This window comes from Hevea brasiliensis, chromosome 2, assembly GCF_030052815.1.
Source record: "Hevea brasiliensis isolate MT/VB/25A 57/8 chromosome 2, ASM3005281v1, whole genome shotgun sequence".
Classification (NCBI taxonomy): Eukaryota; Viridiplantae; Streptophyta; class Magnoliopsida; order Malpighiales; family Euphorbiaceae; genus Hevea; species Hevea brasiliensis.
Window position 1 is genome coordinate 85,441,882 of NC_079494.1, and position 7,503 is coordinate 85,449,384.

Here is a 7,503-nt window from a genome sequence, read left to right on the forward strand (position 1 = left end):
CGGTAACTACAACTGCTCAATTATTTGATACATATAGTACATTCACATCATAAATATGAACTAATGGAGTGGAATCTCCTTATGTTGGTTGTGCAGGAATAGAAAATCTTGTGAAAAGATATGGAAGAGAAGAATGAGACAATAGAACAGTCTGTGATGGCAGAAGAACAAGTTGAGGCCCTAGCTCCACAAAATGTCGAAGGCCTGACTGTACCAGTTTTACCAGTAAAAATTACTGCACAAATGGCCCAGCAAATGGCCACTTTCTTTCAACAAATGGCTGATAATCTGTTAGCCCAAGCCCAAGTACAGACCCAACCCCCACAAGGGCAATATGAAATAGAGAAGAGGGAGAAACCTATGGGTTAGAGCTCAAGCAGTAATTTGAGAAAGAGAAAAGAAATTGAGGAGCCCCGAGCTCAGGGATATAACAGAGGTGGATCATCAAGGCAGAGACCACCAAGGTCCAATCGTCAAACAACTAAAAGTTCCTACCCTTCTCGTTAATGTGAAGCTTGTGGATGATATCGTGGTGGGATATGCTATAAGGCTATTGGAGCCTGTTATAACTGTGGAGGCACAGGACACTTTGCCAAGGACTGCACCAGTAGTAGCAGAGTTGGACCACCTCCTACTACTGCAGAAGGGTCAGTTCAGAGCCTTGTCACTAGAAGTTCACAACCACCTAGCAGAGGTAGAGGCAGGGGTAGAGGTAGCCTAGCAGGCAGCCAAGGCACAGTGAAACAATCCGAGCAAGACAGTGCTCCGGTTAGAGTCTACGCAACGAGACAGAGGGAAGAAGTCGATACATCTAATGTTGTGGCTGGTACCTTCTCAACTTTTAACTAAGATGTGTTTGTGTTATTTGATCTGGGTTCTACCAATTTTTATGTGAGTGCTAGCATCATTGATTGCATTGTTGTTCCATGTACAAAAATGGACTTTGAGGTGTTAGTAACAAGTCTGCTAGGACAGGAGGTCAGGGTTAATAGAATGTATAGAGATTGTCCTTTGGTGATCCAAGGACACACTTTTCTATCTGATTTCATTGAAATGCCCTTTAGAGATTATGATATCATCTTAGGCATGGATTGGTTAGCTAGGCATCATGCCATGATTGACTGTAGGCTGAAGACAGTCACTTTCGGTCTCCCTCAGTACAGTGATGTGGTAATACATGGGAAGAGGCAGCTATTGCCATCAAACATTATTTCAGCTGCACTAGCCAGAAAATGATCAACAAGGGGTGTGAAGCATACTTGGCACATATGGTAGTCACCCAAGTGGGGAGTCCAGCATTGAGGGACATCCCTACAGTATATGACTTTCCAGACGCGTTTCTTGATAAATTGCCACGATTACCTCCGGAAAGAGAGGTATAGTTTGAAATTAATGGTATGCCTGGTGTCAATCCAATCTCCATAAAACCATACAGAATGGCACCAGCAGAGTTGAAGAAGTTGAAGGTACAGTTGCAATAACTACTTGAAAAGGGCTTCATCCGCCTTAATGTGTCACCATGGGGAGCGCCAGTATTGTTTGTTAAGAAGAAGGATGGCACTCTTCGTTTATGTATTATTTGACCTAGGGTCTACATACTTTTATGTTAGAGTTAGAACTATATGTTCTGTTGTTATTCCTTTATAGGGGAATAAATTTTGATGCATTAGTGATTAGTCCTTAAGATAAGGATTGTGATAATAAGTGAAATTAGTTTTGGAAGAGTTTATCGGTGAAAAGTATTTTCTGACACACCATAAATTATAAAGCTAATTGGCGAGCCTACTTAATGTAAGGCAAGAGGACGTAAAAGTAAGATGCAGTAATGGAATTGCTCTAGATGAGGGCAAGGATGTTACTATTAGTAATTGCTAATGGATATTGTAATCAGAATAAGTTTCGGATATCAGTGAATTCGAAAAGGATAAAAGATAGGAAAGTTTGATATATTGGGATGTATCGTAGTAACTATGCAATGTTCTTGATGTTTATACTGTAAGCTGCATATTACAGTACTGACTTGAGATTATTGTGTAGAGCTACGTACTACCCGATAGTATACCTAGATAAGAATAGTTACCAACGGCATCTGTTTTGGTATAGTTATGCCAGGACAGAATTTAATTGTTAGAAATAAGTTTGAAAATCCTACTTAGGGATCTAAAACTCAAAGGTTAGAATATCGAAAGGTTATAGTTCAGTACAAAAGGAAGTAAGTTATAGAATATTGACAGATAAATAGAGTTATGAAAGTAAAAAAATTCGAACAATTGGTTCAAATAAAACAAAGAAATGTTACGAATATGAGGAAGACTATGGACTAGAATGGTCAGAGGACCAATGACTAGATAAATGATTCTAACATGACCTCAAGGGTCATTCAAGAAGGAACATGAATCGAAATAATAGACAGGACAATAGTAAGAGAACATTGGTGATATACAAACAAATTAAACATTGTATTAGATTGTTAAAAGTCTTATACAAATTTTAGGAAAAGAAGATTATACGATCGTATAAAAAGGAAAAAAATAAACGTATGACTATTATAATATGACTATTGGGTAAAATTTCGTGGACAAAATTTATTTTAAGGGGGGGAGAATTGTAACACCCCTATGTTCGGTAATGCGTTCTACTGTTCTAGTGACCAGTGTTGCCCGGACAGCTAGGATGCCTAGAACTATACTTCGATATGAGTGAGGAGGCATAAAATAAAGAAATACAAGAAAAGAAAATATAAGAAAAACAAAGGAAAAATAATAGCAAAGAAATGTAACCAAGTTAAGCGAGCCGAGAACCCTAGCGATGAGTGACCGCATCGGGAAGTCACGGCGTGGACCGTTGACTAGCCTCGGATCATGGGAACCCTGGAAAATATTTTTAGGAATTAAATAGACCCCTATTGAAGTATAAATATCATTAGAAATATTAAATAAAAATTAAATAATTAGTACAAAGAAAACTGGGAAATCGAAAAACGGATAAAACCCGGTGTTACCGAAAAATCGGGAATGCAACCCGAACAGGGGCATTGTGGTCATTTGACATCCCGAGTTCTCTTTTGACCTAAATGTCCATTAAAAATAAATAATATTATACTCGGAAAATATAATGAAAAATAAATTTAGGGGTACCTAATGTAAATAGCAAAAATGGGAAGCTTAATGTGGGAAAATGAAATTTTAGATTAAACTAATAATTTATTTTGACATAGTGCTCCACTAATTCATGAAAGTGGACCACTACCACTTCATTTGGACAGCAGATCATCTTCTTCCTCACTTCTCCAAGAACCAGCCAAATTTCTCCCAAGAAAATCCACCATTGACGTCCATTTGAAAGCTTCATGCAAGCTTGATTTAAGCTTCCTTCTTTGCACCTTCCTTCATTAAAGTTAATCCTCACACCATGGGCAGTAGATAGGCAGGAAGAAGACCAAGTTTTGGAGAGATTTTGAAGAATTTCCAAAGTGGTAAGTTTGTATTTTTGGGTTATTGCTTCATTAAAGTTAGTAGGAATGCTATGGGTGTTTGATTTATGAAGAAATTTTTGAGTTTTGATGTTGAATGGGATTGTGCACTTTTGGCAGCCATGGAAGCACCTTCAAGGCAGTTTAATTGTGCTTGTAAATGGTGAATTAAATGATTGATTAAATGTATATTGTGTAGGAAATTGTTTGGGTGATGTATACTTAGTATATGTAAATGTAAAATGAGATTTAAAGCTTAGAAAGTAATGGAATGTAAGTGTACCATTGTGGCAGTTTGTTAGCTCTTGAAGAATGCTGGAATTCATGCTTGGTTTATGGAATAATGATGTTAAAATGTGTTGGTTGTTATGGCAGTTTGAGTGTGTGTAAGATGGTGTGAAGTGGGACATGTAAATGAGCATAAAAAGGTGATTGAATTGTTGTAAATTGGATTGAAAAATTCTGCACTTGTTGGTGTATGTTGAATGTAATCGTAAGCTGTCAAAATGACCTATAATGTGTTTTGAATTATGTTTAGGTGGTGGTATAACGAGAATTGGTTTGAATGTTAAGTTTGGTGAGTGTTAAAAGTGATGCTTGATGTGTATGCAAGAATTTCAATAAGGCAGTTTGAGTCATACGCCTATAACTTTAAGTGTGTGGCTCCAATTGGTATGAGACTAATTGTAGGTGAAACTAGGCACAAAATGTGCCAACTTTTATGAAGAAAGCTTACCAAAATTCTGCTTGCAAGGTAGCTTGAAAAATGACCAAATCCGGATTAAGTGCAAATGAGGCCTGAAAATTTACCATTTGGGCAGCAGTTAGTTTTTAGAACATAACTCACTCAAAACAGGTCCAATTGACCTGAAATTTTAACTATGAATATTTAAGACCCATATCTACAAGTCTTATGAAGACACCAAAGCCCAAAAAATACCATAAACAAGTCAAACAGCTTGCACAAGTTTGGGTCCAAAAATTGGCCGAACCTAAAATGACCTAAAGTGACCTAAAATGACCAATTTTGGTGCAATTTGACCAGCAATAGTAAACTGACCATAACTTGATCTACATAACTCAGAATGAACTGAAATTTTGCCCCGCGTTCCATAAGACTTAGATCTACAAGTTTGTACTTTTGACCGAAACCCGAAAACCAAGGGAACTAGGTAGTCCGGCTAGGTCAAATTAGTATCCCGGAATCTAGCAAATTGCAAGAAAATGCAGTATACACGGAAATGAACTTGGTAACATGTACCAACCCTAAAAAGACTATCAAATGTGACATATTAGTAACATTAAAACCTAAATTACCTAAAACGCATCGAGGGTCGATATATTAAGTTGATTAAGCAAATAATAGCATTCAGTGAATTATTTATCAAACATTATCGTTAGAGACAGTTTAATTAAGTACTGAAACACTTCAAATTGTGTTTCTCAGTTAGCAAAGACTCAGGGAGAGGGAAGGAAACACTGAGTCAAGACCAAGAGACAGTTATCAGAGGTTTGTGCACAACTAGTTTTTAACTGATTTTGTTTGAATATTTCATATGATTAAATCACATACTTTTCTTATGTATTATGTTTAATAAGCATTGGATTTAATTCAATGATTATTGAAATTGTTATCGTATGTATGAATTTAGCTTTCTGAAATGGTATTTCCACAAGTATTAAGCATTGTTATGGATTGAATAAATTATGTTTTGAAAAATTGTGATAGAACATGTTTTGAAGTGTGATGGTAATTTTCATGGAAAAATGCAAATTTATGATTTGAATTATGATGAGCATAAAAATTATTGGATATTAGAATTGAATTTAAATCGAATTATATTGTGATTTATGCTCACTAAAAGGATTGTGATATTGTTTTATATCTCACTATAGATGCTTGATTAGGTTATTACCTGTCTCTCTCATTTGTTGAGAAGACAATGGAGTTAGTTGTGTTTTGATTACCATGGTACGTGCATAGGCTTAGATTTTTCTCTGATTTGAGATTAGATCTAAGTTTATTTTATCGTTATGGCCCTTGCGGAAGATTCATTATTGTGATGGTACTGTGCACAATGATTCGACCTCCCCGACCATAGGGAGTTAGAATCACATCGAATATGGCCCTTTCGGATTAGTCTTGCATAGTTAGTGAGATAAAGATTGATTTTTGAGATACATAATGATTTTTGAGATACAGAATGGCTTTTGAATGGTAAAGAATTGTGATTTCAATTATGGTTTATGTATAATTGATTTTGTTGGAATTACTTAAATGGTTAGTCATGATTTGATAAATTGAATTTTGTGATCAAAGTCATTTATACAAATAATTTCCATTATTGGCAATGAATATTTTGAGTTTTGAAATTTGATGAGTATTCAGATTTCCAAATTATTTACTGTAAATTTTGTCAATGTATATTGTACTATGTTTTAAATTATAGTTGTGCACCACTGAGTTCACCACTCAGCGATAGCTTTGTATGCTGTCGCAGGTAAGAAGAGCATAGAGTAGTGAGTAAGTTTTTTGAAGACACTTTTAGATCAGCTCCAGGTATATCATAGGTATACCCATGTACATAGGTTTTGATGTATGCATGTAATAATATGTATGTAAATTATTTGAGCAGTTGTATAAAAACTCTTGTAAAATATTTTGGTATGTAATTAAATGTAAATTATTGTAAATATAAAGTTGAGATTTCATTTACTTGAATAGTTTTGTATTATAAATTTTGAGTCTTGTAATCAATGAAATGTTTCTTTATGATGAGAGTAGTTTGAAAATGAATTGATTGTTTATTGAGAATTGAATTGTGAATTGAAATGAAGTTATTGAAGTTGTATTTGAGAAAACATATTGGGAGCATTTTTTTTTGCAGGATTGAAGAACTGTTTTCTCAAAATACAGCCGGCACTTTGCCGAAATTCTGAAAAAAAAAAAAAATTATAACACCAGATTTTAACCGATGATTTAAATTTCACGAAAATTATTTTAAAATCCCTTGTAGTATATCTAATGGGTTATCGGTAGGCGAAGTACGGTAATTCATTAGGTGTACTACGAGATCATGTTGTATCTTACAGGGGAGTAGGGTGTGATAAGAATAATGCTTGTAATTATTATTATGGATGAACATTAAGTTTTATTTACTGGATTTGAGATTCATTTCTTGATTTAATTTTTTGTTATCCTAATGCATGCTATGTGATGGTACCCACTTAGACATGATTGTAGATGTTGATTGAAGGACTGAAAGTTGAAGATTAACATTAGAAAATCAAAATCTTGAACCTAGGAATTCTGACCTAGACATAGGCTGATACCATTGTGGAACCTAAAATTTGGTCAAAGGTCTTAAAGGATTTTAATTAATTTGATCACCGCGAAAGTAGGGTTTGAATTAATTAAAATATACGCTAGATGTCTTGAGAGAGGATTTAGGATAACTTAGGACTAATTTCCATCAAAGAAACCGAACCTCAATTCAATAAATAAACGAGATAACATCCCTAATAAAATTCAAGTGTAAAATCTTAACTCCAGGATTGTTCCAAAAATAGATTACTTCATTTTAAGTTTACTATTCTAGCGTTTAAAGTTAACAAATTTCATTCCCTAAATATTCGATAGCCTAGACAGTCAAAATTACTGTGTAGATTGGTACTTGCTAAATAAAGGTTCTCGTGGGAATGATACTCTACTTATCACTTTATTACTTGTTAGCGATCTGTGCACTTGTGGGGTTGTAAAACCAAGCAAACAATATCCTGTCCAGTCATGGCACCAAATTCTCTTTATCAATTTGCACAAATGCAAACTCTGCGCTAAGAGCTGGGCCTGACATGTCCCTCGCAAGTGGAGCGTGGTGGGTTAGGCTCGAGGACGGGATAATAAAGAGAATTTGGTGCCCTAACTGGACAGGATATCATTTTCAAAATCTAATTATGCATTTTTTCTTTCTTTTGACTTTCTTTTTTAAATTACTTTTATCAATTCAAATTAATTTTCTCATTATAATTTT